Source organism: Lonchura striata, chromosome 3, assembly GCF_050655825.1.
Source record: "Lonchura striata isolate lonStrDom1 chromosome 3, ASM5065582v1, whole genome shotgun sequence".
NCBI lineage: Eukaryota > Metazoa > Chordata > Aves > Passeriformes > Estrildidae > Lonchura > Lonchura striata.
In genome coordinates this window covers 69,582,015-69,595,312 of record NC_140705.1, presented here as the reverse complement: position 1 = coordinate 69,595,312, position 13,298 = coordinate 69,582,015, and positions in this window count along the sequence as shown.

The following is a 13,298-nucleotide window of genomic DNA, read 5'->3' as shown; positions in this document are numbered from 1 at the left end:
GTTTCTGGAGAAACAGAAAATTTTTCTTACATGACTCCTCAACCACCCCTTTCCACCAATAATATGTTTAGAAAAGGAAGCTCTAACACAAGTGCTTATGAATAAATGATTCTCAAATTTTGAACCGAGCTCATTACAGTTAATCTAATCATAGTCCATAGAGTTGGAGTGGCAGAGGGAAGAAAGGGAAGAGAGGAAAGAAGACAATAATTTACAGAAGCTTTTCTAGCTTGACAATTAAAGCAGAAGCTGCAGACTAGCCAGAACTAGAAGCTGCACAATTAATTACCAAGGCCTACAAAACTTCATCGCTTCCCAGGAGACAAACAGAGCTGAAAGTTTCCAGTTGTTCTGTCAAGCACAGAGTGCCCTCGCTTCTTGTTTGGTCCTTTTCCATGTTCCTGGCTCACTGCTAGAGAGAACAGCCTCCAAACAAAAGCTGTGTCACCTGCCCACCATTCTGCAGCACTTGTCAGTCTCATTTTAAGTGATGGTACAGCTCAGCATCCTACTTAATGTTGTTATGGTGACTGTGGGAACCTAACACTGAGCACTGCATCTGTCTGCTTCTCTACTGCTAATGATCCTGCTGTGTACAACTTCAAAAGGAACAGAACCAATGGGTTGTTTTTTAAAGCCTGGATGATCAAAGAGGCCAGAGACTACAAACTGCTCTTCTATTAAAAAATTTATGCTTGAGTTGGATCCCAGGTAGAAAAAGGGAGGGTAGATAAATCTCTTGGTACACCTCTACAGCTAGATCCTTTGTTTATTTAGGGCCTGACCATGCTCCTGCAGAAGATGGCAAAAAATGCCCCATGTGAGCAGCTTCCAGTGGGGCCTACAACTGGTACAGCAGATTGGAGAATGGGCTGATCAATGCCATAGTCTGGAGTTAAGTGTGTGTGTGTGCAGACACACATACTTTATTGGGAAGGCACTAACAGAGGATCAGAACATGTATATGCTGGCACATACCTGGGCAGTTTCATGTTACAGAATTGCACAATTCTCAGGGGATATTTTCCTATCATCCCTTTTGCTCAACACTGGCAATTGAATCCATGTAGGCAAGTAACTTAAAACAAAAATCAACAGGTGCTTAAGAAAGGTATAAAAATGAAGTGTGTGTTTTAAAAGGTTTTTAAACTAAAGTAAAAAATATAATTGATCAGTGAACAGCATAATAGTTACCTTTATATCCTCAGCCACAGCCATACTTAGACACACAGGTCCTTTATATTCCAGGAACTTTCTGTAAATCAGATTAGTTGGTCTCTCCCTGACCGTTCCAGTGTATATTTTCTTGTCTTTTTGGTCTGTGTCAAGCAATACACAACACAGCACAAGGTGCAAACTCCTGCAATAAGATGGACCTCAGGTGATAAGCAGGTGCTCTGCAGCCATCCTGCCTATTCTAGAACAATGTAAGAGAGGGAAGGCTACTTCAGGATTTTCTACTTCAGTAGAAAATGGCATGCTGATAATTGTTATCACTGGTGGAAAACCATGGGCCCTCTAGTATGATGCTCAGCTGTTTAGATTCCATATTAATGAGTTCTCACAATTTTTTCATCCCAAAATTTCCTTTTTCTGCTCCTGAATGGTGGGAGGAGGTTCTGATTTTTTTCATGGTGCTGTTTACTTTTCCTTTGTGATTTGGCCGGTTCTGTTTTGTCATTTTGATGACTGCCTCACTCATGTGCCCACCTGAGTTTAAGAAGCATTGGGGCAACACTCTGAGGTACATGGTGTGATTCCTGAGGGTGATGCTGTGCAGGACCAGGAGTGGGACTTTGATGATCCTTGTGGGTCCCTTCCAACTCAATATATCCTATGATTCCATGTGGTGAAATTGGAGCCATGGAAGCAGGCAAACAGTGCTCCTCCTAACACCACTCTGCATTGCAGGCTGCATGGAAATCTCTTTTGTACTTCATTTTAATCTTTACAAAATGTCACCAAAGAACCTTTCTGAACATTAGCGCTACAAATTGCATTTCTGAAAGGTATGACACAGATAACACTCTGCAGCTCTGAGCTGTCTCACAGGCCATAGAGCTGATGAGCACACATGAGTAAAGCATGAGAATCAAGAGTAATTAAATTTCATCAGACGAAATTATATCTCTGGAGGAGGGTGAAAAAGGCCTTCATACTTAACCAGAGAATGGGCATTCAGAAAAGGGAAAATAAGCCATTACACAAGACCCAGGATTTATTTCCTTTCAATCTTGTTTGACAAATCAAATGTAATAAAATGGAAAAAGCAAGGAGGCTGCAAATAAAGAGGTAGCTATTGACTAATGCAATACAAAACATTAAATGCTATAATAACAGCAATAGCAGCAACACTTCCCTCAAAATCTAATATTGAGTCTGTGCTTTTGCTGGCATGATTTTTTCCTGGCATATGAAATAACTGCTGCCAGTGAGCAATGGAGACTGATGTCTCTGCTATGGAGAAGAGATGGACAAGACTGAATCCATGCTTTGATGTGTGTGTCCCATTATTTCCTATATGCTCATGGAAGCTGCACAAACACGCCTAAGCAAAGCACATTATTGGTTTAGGATGGAAAACTGCTGTTGGTAAACTGCAGGTTTGTTGCATATCTCTTCAAAGTCATGAGCAGAGCTGAATATTCCTGTTGAGCTTTTTTAAAATTTGGCTGTTGAAATTAGGCTTAAAAAATGGCTTCTCTATGTTGCAGTATCTCTGCTTGTGTATAATATTGAGCAATATATACCAGGTAAAGCGAAGAACATCCACAACTACTGGAGGAGGGAGGGAAGGGAGCCTGACTTGGCTCTGCAAGGGCCAGGTCATTGTTTATGGACTAATGCAGCCAAAGTGAATTAGAAGCATGGAACAGTCACCTCAATAACTGTATTGTGTGGGTGGGCTTTTGTCTTGAATGGTATCATAGTAACTCACAATTCAGCAGGTGGGAGAAGCCACAAAAAAAGGCTCTTTTATATAAGACAACAAAAGGAACAAATACAAATTTTCTCCCTAAGTGATGTCAAAAGCCATGAGAATTTGTTTTGGTTTAGTAGACAAATATATTTAAGGTTACAAGACAATAATTTTAGTAGTAGCTGAGGGTTAAAACCCTTGTTACAAATTTGTATGAGTACTGGGGATTGCAAAACACTATCTGTAGCTCAGTGTTCAGGAAGTAACAATAGCTGTGTTTTATTTGGGCTACTTTATTTCTTTTTTAATGTTTATGAAAGTGCATCCAAGGCAATATAAAAATTCCATGTGAGATACAGAAGGTACAAATTACATCTTCATTGCACTGTAAAGCATACAAGGTTGCTGGTTTCCAACTTTTTAATGCGTGAAATCTCAACTGCAGGAGAACAATAAAAGGAAATTTATTTATTTATTTATTTCTCTTTTAGCTATTTCATACAACTAAAATTTTTATTTCTGGCAAGCATTAAAAAATCCATTTAGGGAGGCTTGCAATATCCTTGTTTTCTCTATTTACTACAGATTCTAAATGTCAAAGCTAGCATTTTTCCTTATTTCTAAAGCCAAATAAAAAACCTCACAGTGACCTGAAGAAGACTGTGGGAGGAAACATTCGTACAGATCCTCTGTTTCACACAGCACTGTCATTTTCTAAAGTGCCATGGAGTTCTCTGTCCTAGGAAAGCTTGTAATTTTGTCTTTGCATTACTCTTTCAAGGACAATATTTGTCTTGCAAGACAGATAAGGTGAGTGTCCCTTTTCTGATGAAGATATATAAGCATAATCTGATCTCTTACTTTCCTACATGTATGGTTTTAGTTTGCCTTCCTCATATTTATCATGTTGTTAATAGGGCTCAATTTTTCTTTTAATTTTCTCATATTCCCTATTTTTACTTTAATAGGAATTTTGCAAGGGTCAGCAAAGGAAAACCTTTATACAAATAAAACCTTTAGATCAACACCAAAAAAGGTAGCCTAGAAAAAAGAATATAAAAATGCACTTTAGAAGAAACATTACCAAGAGAAGAACACAAGGTTCTATGAACTTTTAAGACATTCTTATGTGCTTAGCTTAAGAAAAAATAGAATAAGTTATTTGCAATAAAATTTTCTTGCAGTCACATTTCTTCTGAAAATACATTAAAGTGATTGATGACAAAAATGTCACCCTTCACAATGAGAGCCTACCTGTGAGTTCAGAGACTAGACATTGGAAGCAACTCTACTAAGCTGGTGAAGTTCCACTGGTATGAAGTAGGTTAATTGAGCTTAGAGGATAACTTTGCCATAAATTTTAATTACTTGAAACTAGTGTATTTCTAGTTGAGAAATGCAGTTGCTTGTGTTTACATAGAAAAAAACTATTTCCATCTAGGTGACCAGAGATAAAGAATGTTTTAACTACTTGAGACTCTCTCTTTACATATTTAAGTAAGTAATCTAAGCAGTGTTTCCAAAACAGAAGGTTGAGATCTGTTTTATAGACCGTTGTGTATTAGGACTGTAATGCAATTTACTTCACAATAAATCTTTCTATAGTTATTGTGCCACAGATGAATGATTTTAAACAACAATGTCATTTATCTTGATCTTTGTGATGTTTTGATAGGCATGATTATGTACACATGCTTTTCATCCACTTTGTGCATGTCTTTCTGAGCTGTATTTGCTTATACAGGCTGTGAGGCAATAGTTAAAGTGGTGTGGTACGTCTGTATCAATTCTTGTAAATGAAAATGTACCTTGAGACCATCAAGTGATGCTAGCATAGTTCTAGCTACCTAAAAAAGAGAAAAAGAACAACTAAAACACAAAAACCCTGCTAGAGGACATTGGCACATGTGGCTTTTGTAAATCTAAGTTTTAGCTTTCCAATCACCATGCACAGCAAAATAAAGCCTGATCCATTGAATTGCATATGAAGAAGCCATACTATTTAACATATTGTTCTGTGCAGTAAGCAGCTCAGCATGAATGGGCAGAAGGGAAGTCTGGACAGTTAGGACTACAGCTTTTGCAAGGTCATCTTCTCCTGACTCAACCTTTAAGAATATGATTTAAAAGCTTTCTGACTTTCTTCAGCAAATGGCTTTTGGCAGGATTAAGCTGTGCTGCTGCCAATCGAGCTCAATACCAAGCATGTTAATGAGGTGTCTTGTCCTTTTTATTAATTCTACAAGCAGGGTAGTCCATTCAGCAGTGACTGAGAAAGTTTAATCAAATAATCTCATTGTTCCAAATTTATCATCACAATAAAAGAATCTACTGAGGAAATACAAGATGAAAGAACTCATTTTTAATGCTATATCATTTTCCACTAAGAAGCAGTGCAGCCTTGAGGCTCACAGCAGTGCTAATGTCTGCCTCTCTGTGGGTATGCAGTGTATAGGAGTGTTGAAATCTGCAGGAGCGACCTGCACAGCAAATTGTTTGCCCCTGGCTCTTACTGTTGCTCTCACTAACAATTTATACTCTTATGAAATTTACTTTTTCTAATGAAGTCTTTTGATTTCAAAGAAAATCCAGGAAAAAAATGTAGTGAGATACAGTCTTTATCCATGACATGATGAAATCTATCCATTGTAGGAGGCAAAAGGTGAAGAAAGGACACTTTTTTGTATATTGTGGGGAGAAGTGAGATATTAGTTAATGCAACAGAATAGTTACAGTAGCTTCCAAAATTAATACCAAGTCAGGATAAGTAAGTATGGTTAACTTACAAATAGGACTTAAAATGCATACATGGAAGTAAGAAGCTTTGCCCCATACTTTGGAACCATTTGGCAAAAGTGTAATATTTTTTTGATCTTCTGTGCTTCAAGATCAAAATATCAACTGTGGGTTTTTTAATGTTTCAGACACATGTGCAGCTTCAAACAGCTACCATTAATTTTATATAGTAAAAATTGCCTGTCATATCAGTTTCCAACTGTTTCTTTTTCTTCAGAAATCTCTTCTGCTGAGAAATCTGTACAGTCCAATGCTAGTGACACATATTTTTTTGCATGAAAAAAATCAACTTTAAAAGCACCTTCAAAACTAGAAAACAACCTATAAGTTTATCTGAATGGTAAGAATTATTAAGTTTTTCTTGGGGCTAGCACAACTTCCAGATAAACAACTTCAAACAAAATATGAATATTGTGCTCTAGTTTGCAAAAGCAAATTCCTTCCCTGAGCAAAAATCCAGTAATAGCTTTTTAAATGTTCTTTCTGGAGTCCTTAATTTTCTTTCCTATATCTTTTCTATTCTTCCTCATTCCCTGATTGTTTGGCTTGCCTCTCAGCAAACCTGTGGGACAAGGGTGAACTAGGAGTCATGCACAGCTAAATACAGAAAACTTGCAGTACTGGTATCTAGCCTTTCCTAAACCTGGGTTTTTCTAGCACAAAAAATGTGAAATGGCAAAACATGAAGAAATATCAAGGCTATGTAGCATATCAATGGACTTTGAGATTGAAGCTTCTGGTATTTCTCAAGATACGGGATATTGAAGAGGTCTGTTCTGTATTCTTTCATTAACACCTCCTACAGTCCTTTTGGGGCTCTTGCTGTAGAAAGGAAATGTTACTATTTTTCTGCTCTTTGCATTTCAGTTTTTGATTTAAACTTAGAAGACAGGCACTGGCAGGGCTCGTATGCCACTAAGATATGATGAGTTGTCCTAAATTTTTAATGCACTTCTCATCTAACAATGGATATCAAAACAAAAAATAGGTCTATTTTCCATTCCAAATATAAAAGACTTCTATTTTCCAATGTGTCTTTCAAAGAAAGAAAGTGAGCAGTTTATATTCAACCACTTCAAAGTAACAGATTAAAATCAGCTTTCTATAAAGCAGCATACCTCACGGGAACTGGGACACTAACTCTGTATGGCCCTTCCTAACTATAACAGGCAGCTAGATTGTGATTTCCAGAGCATTCCAGTTGCTTTCAACAAGGTGTCTTGACAAAAATTCTGATGTGGTTTTGCCATGCATTGCAGGAGGATCAAGCAACGTGTGAGCTCATGTGAAAATTTTGCTCTACTTGTCTTAAATTCATCTGACTGCTCTCTCAAGCACAGTGTTGGTTTCTCTACTTGAGAGAGCAAGGGTCATTCTGTCGGAGGTGGTCAGGCTGACTTTTGCATCTCATTCAGTCTTCATTTGACTATTCTCTGCCTGCTGTATCAGTTTTTCTTGGTTCTCTGACTTCATTTCAACCATTTCAAGATGGTATTAAATATTTTAAAAACATGAATGCAAGCAAATAACTAGGATGGACTAGACAGTTTCTGGGGGTTATTTTGTTGTTGCTGATTCAAAATATTTTGTATGTGAAATGCATTATGCTCAAAGTTGCATTCCTATTCAATTTGACCATGCTACAATTAGTCCCGTGGATAGAGCTGGAGTCATTTGGGCTGTGCAGTGGCATTATATTCATGTGGGTGTCAAATTTGACCCCAGCTGGAGAAAATGAATAGCTTTGCCATACAGCATTTCCATATATTATATAGGACTTTCATCACATATATTGTATTTCTGTCCAATACCCAAATACCCTTGGGGCAGGAATATCTGATTAATGCCTTGGACTTATACCTTCAGCGCTAAACATAAAAATACTAAGAAGCAGGACTATATATCAAATGCAGAATATTTGGTGAGTAAGGCACTTTCTTAAGTCTTTCCTTGCTTAAAGAGGGTGCTAATTTGTCTTTTAAAGACTCAGGTTCTAAGGCTGACTTTTAGGAACTGGGAAAGAAGGAGCACATCAACTTCATGCTGGTGTTTATGAAGTAGTGATTGTTGCCCAATGAAACATTTTTGCTGTTTTAGTCTAGTACATCAAAGAATCTTTTAAATGTAAAACTCTTATCTCGACGTGGGGGTTGGGTGAAATGAAAAAATGCACTTACCTTTCTTGTGAAATGGGTAGTATTTTGATAAACGTAAACTTCCATTCCAGAGAATCTTCTAGCAAGCTAGTATTGATGGGAGGTGAGATTACATACATACATACATACATACATACATACATACAGTTTAAATTATATTTTCCTTTGATATGGCATCATGCTGTAGACAACAATGCTAATATATCTTAATGGCTGTGCCTTTTAAGAGCTGAATATCAGTCAAGCATATAATTTCATGTAGTCTGGAAATGCATAAAAAAGAGCATCTAACAGGACAGAATAAGGCACCACACTCCAGAATACTTATTGTTCCCTTGCTATAGAGCTCTGCCTTTTAAAAAATACAATTTCCTAAACCTTCTATGTTTGAATGATTGCAGGTGTTTTACTAAAGTAATGAGCTCTCACTAGTAAGAGGTTCATAAAAGCTGTTCATAATGGCTCCAGCTTGGTGCTGCATACCATTTTGCCCACTACCACTAGAGTAGGTATATTCTATTTAGAAATTTTTTTTTCCTTACACTTTGTGGAATTGCTAGAATACTACAATATTTTCTTCTTCTTTTATTAAAAATCTTAAGCAGCTCCATAAATCTACAAATTCCAAGTCATGTGGAATCCTATACTTTATGCTCTATTGTCCAATGCCATGTGGTAACATTTCAGTTTTAGCTACAATGCTTGAACATAATTAAAAATATATACATGAGAATTTTTACTTGCATGTCTCCAGCAACTGCTATTTTTAAAGAAGAAACATCACTTACAGCAAGGTTTGGAAAGACACTAATAGGTAGCTGTTGGTAGATGTTGCTGTTGCATCTTACTACAATTTTGAAATGTATCTTTATTAAATGTTTCAGTGAACTTTAAGATGTTCACTCCCATGCATTTTTTCCTCTCTTGCAAGATGCATGCTCACTTCAAGTTTGTCAGCACTGCCACCCAAGCTGTTCAAAGTCACTTGTGTGCCTGAGAGGAGAAACACCCATCCGTCATTTCACTTACACCTTGGAATGACAGTAGCTGGAGAGGAATAAAACAGCTGAAAATTTGTATTGGATAGAAGAATAATGGTTCTGGCATATCAAAGTGGATATGGGTGTAATAGGGTCTTGACTTCCACAGCTACTCTCTGGTGCTATAGAAGGGGGGGCAGCTAAGCACATCAGTGATGGAGGCAAAATTTCTAGCAGGGCTAAACCAGCCTGTGCTAGTTTGCAGCAGCCCATGCCAAGAGGCAGGTGAGTGCTCAGCAGGTGTCAGTCTGTCCTGGGTTGTAAGATAAGCTTGTATTCCATTTGCCATCTGTCGAAGGCGAACCGGTTGGACAGGTTTTTTTTGATATCTCTCTCAGAGACAATGGTTTGTGTATACACCTTTGACTGATTCAATGAAAGGCTGAAAAGTAACGCCGTGAGGGGTCCCACCCAGAGGGGGGAAGCAGCTCTCCCTCTTCTTCGCGGGACTCCGAGAGAAGCGGCGCTCTCTCTCTCTTCGCGGGACTCCGAGAGAAGCAGCTCTCTCACTCTCTCTTCGCGGGATTCCGAGAAAAGCAGCTCTCGCTCTCTCTCTCTTCGGCGGCACCCGCAGCGAAGCAGCCGGCGCGCGCAGAGGCGACGGCAGCGGAGCTCAGAGGCAACCCCGGCGCAGAGGAAGACCGGCCCCCACTGCCACCAGATCTTCAGAGGAAAATTATACCCTTCTAAAGATCACCACTTCAGCTGCAACTCATCAACTATTGCAAGGGAAAGCAATTGTCCCAGCAAAACCTGATACTGGCATTCCTCAGGTTCTAGACTTTTTTTCTTTCACTGGTTTTGTTTGTACCGATTGCATTTTCCTTTTTAAATTGTTGTCTAGTTTTCTCCTAGTAAAGAATTGTTACTCCCACTCCCATATCTTTGCCTGAGAGCCTTTTAATTTAAAGATCCTCGTAATTCAGAGGGAGGGGGGTTTGCCGTTCTCCATTGCACAGGAGGCTTTGCCCTCTTTCACAGACTCCTGTCTTGTCTAACCAAGACAGAATTTGGCGCCCAACGTGGGGCCCGAGGGCATTGAGAGGGAAAAAGGATTAACAGTTCTTAAGTAATTTGGTTTTGTTGTGTGTAAAAACATCTTCAGCATCACCATGTGGTCTAGTTTACCTTGGTTTGGGTGGCATGTGATCGTAGCTATACTTTTCCCATTTGCAGACCCTTATCTAAAAATGGGTCCTATGACTAAGGCTACGGTGTCTGTTATCAAGTTTGGCTTCTGGGTTAATTGGGTGAGGAATTCATGGATCTTTAATTTCCTCTGGAAGGCAGGTACATGGATTCATAGCTATCACACGTTAACTGTATGTTTTTGGGGTTACTTTAATAACGGTACCTACTGCGAGGAAATAGCACCTGGGCAAACTTTCTCTCAACCTTTTAACCATCTTTTTGGGTCTGTTCCACCAGTTCTCAAAGGGTTAAGATCCTTTTTAAGTGCTAATGATACCATACAATGGGTGGTGTTGCTGATAGTCCTGTTATATTTAGCATTCAGAGATAAGGGAAGATTAACCTGGATAACTACCCTCACACCTTCACCACAGACTCGAGATGCTGCTGCTCCAGAGCCTGACCCTGCCCCACAGCCCACCTCAGAAATGAACCGCCCAGATTGGGTGAGGGTTCTGGTTAAGGAGATACGAGAGATGCTGAAGGAGTGCATTTCCCCAGCTGGTGAGAAACCGGCCCTTTGCCTTGAGGAGGGACAGTCTAATAGTACAGCTGTGGAACCCACTAATGTTACAACTGTCCAGGTTCCAGCTGAACCACAAGGGCAGTCACGGTCAGCAGCAGTGGCCCCGGTAGAAACAAGGAAGTCTAAGGTGAAAGCAGAGCACCCTGCAGATAGGGACAGGAATGGAGGAACCTCACAACCCACAGGGGAGCCAGAGATTGCTATCATCACCGAGTCCCTGACGTACGAAAGTCTTCGCAATCTGCATAAAGACATTGTGCGACGAGGGCGTGAGGCTTATGCTACCTGGCTACTCCGGGTTTGGGATCTTATGGGTACAGGCGTGCAGCTGGACGGTGGTGAGGCAAGGAACTTGGGACCCTTGACCCAGGACTCGGGTATAAATCAGGTTTTTGTAAGGGAACCAGGGTCCCTTTCTCTCTGGGAGCGGCTCTTAATGAGTGTCAGGGAGAGGTTTATCCACAGAGAGAGAATGCAAGAGCACCATCATAGAATGCGCTGGAAGACCCTCGAGGAAGGGATCCAACAGCTGAGAGAAGTGGCAGTATTGGAGGTACTCTTTGGGAGGGATGGACGACACAATAATGACCCTGACAAGGTCAGGTGTACGGGACAAATGCTGTGGAGTCTGGCAAATCTTGGGCCATCTCAATACGCCACCTTCATTGCAACGATCAATGCTGACACCCACCGGGAGACAATAGGTTCTGTTGCCAACAAACTTAGGAATTATGAGAGTATGATTAATGGCCCAATGCAGGCTCATATCTCAGCTGTGATTAAGGAGTTTAAAGAGGAGATGAGGGAGGAGATAAGGAAGGTTAATACAGCACCCGTGAGAGTCACAGGCCCCAGAATCAGCACCCAACAATCCCCAGCTAGAGAGAGAGGGTACACCCCAAGGGCTAATCTGTGGTTCTTCCTGCGTGACCATGGGGAAGACATGGGGAGGTGGGATGGGAAACCCACCTCTGTCCTGGCAGCACGGGTCCGTCAACTCAAGGAGGGAAACTCTAACCGGGGGAGTTCCACCAAAGTGAAGGTAGCCTCAACCTCCCGTGACCAAGCTTGTGGGTACGATCTGTCAGACCCCCTTGAAGGGACCTCTAGTATGTATGCCCAGGGAAGGAATGATAACCAGTGTTAGAGGGGCCCTGTCTCTAGCCAGGGAGAGGCACGGGAAAACCGGATCTTCTGGACAGTGTGGATCCGATGGCCTGGCACATCAGAGCCACAAAAATATGATGCTTTAGTTGATACTGGTGCACAGTGTACTCTGATACCATCGGGACATGTGGGGGCAGAGCCTGTTTCCATTGCTGGTGTGACAGGGGGATCACAACAATTGACTCTGGTGGAAGCTGAGGTGAGCCTGACTGGGAAGGAGTGGAAGAAACACCCTATAGTGACTGGCCCAGATGCTCCGTGTATCCTAGGTATAGACTTCCTCCGGAACGGATATTACAAAGACCCAAAGGGACTCAGGTGGGCTTTTGGAATAGCCGCTGTAGAGGCAGAAGACATTAAGCAATTGAACACCTTGCCTGGACTGTCAGAAAACCCCTCTGCAGTAGGACTCCTAAGGGTGGAAGAACAACGCGTGCCAATTGCGACCTCGACAGTGCACCGCCGGCAGTATCGGACGGATCGAGATGCCGTGATCCCCATCCACAAAATGATTCGGGAGCTGGAGAGCCAAGGGGTGGTCAGCAAAACCCACTCACCCTTCAACAGCCCCATCTGGCCTGTGCGCAAATCTGACAAAGAATGGAGATTGACTGTGGACTATCGTGGCTTAAATGAAGTGACTCCACCGCTGAGCGCTGCTGTGCCGGACATGCTGGAACTCCAGTACGAGCTGGAGTCCAAGGCAGCAAAGTGGTATGCCACCATTGATATTGCTAATGCGTTTTTCTCCATTCCTCTGGCAGCAGAATGCAGGCCTCAGTTTGCTTTCACCTGGAGGGGCGTGCAGTACACCTGGAACCGACTGCCCCAGGGGTGGAAACACAGCCCCACCATCTGCCATGGACTGATCCAGGCTGCACTAGAAAAGGGTGAGGCTCCAGAACACCTGCAATACATTGATGACATCATTGTGTGGGGGAGCACAGCGGCAGAAGTGTTTGAGAAAGGTGAGAGGATCATCCAGATACTACTAGAAGCTGGCTTTGCCGTCAAGAAGAGCAAAGTCAAGGGACCTGCCCGAGAGATCCAGTTCCTGGGAGTGAAATGGCAAGATGGACGGCGCCAGATTCCCACTGAGGTCATCAACAAGATCACAGCTATGTCCCCACCAACCAGCAAAAAGGAAACACAAGCTTTCCTGGGTGCCATAGGTTTCTGGAGAATGCACATTCCTGAGTATAGCCAGATTGTGAGCCCTCTTTATCTGGTTACCCGAAAGAAGAATGATTTCCACTGGGGCCCTGAGCAGCAACAAGCCTTCACCCAGATCAAGCAGGAGATCGCTCATGCTGTAGCCCTTGGCCCAGTCAGAACGGGACCAGAGGTCAAGAATGTGCTCTACTCTGCAGCCGGGAACCATGGGTTGTCCTGGAGCCTTTGGCAGAAAGTGCCTGGGGAGACTCGAGGCCGACCACTGGGATTCTGGAGCCGAAGTTACAGAGGGTCTGAAGCCAACTACACTCCCACAGAGAAGGAAATCT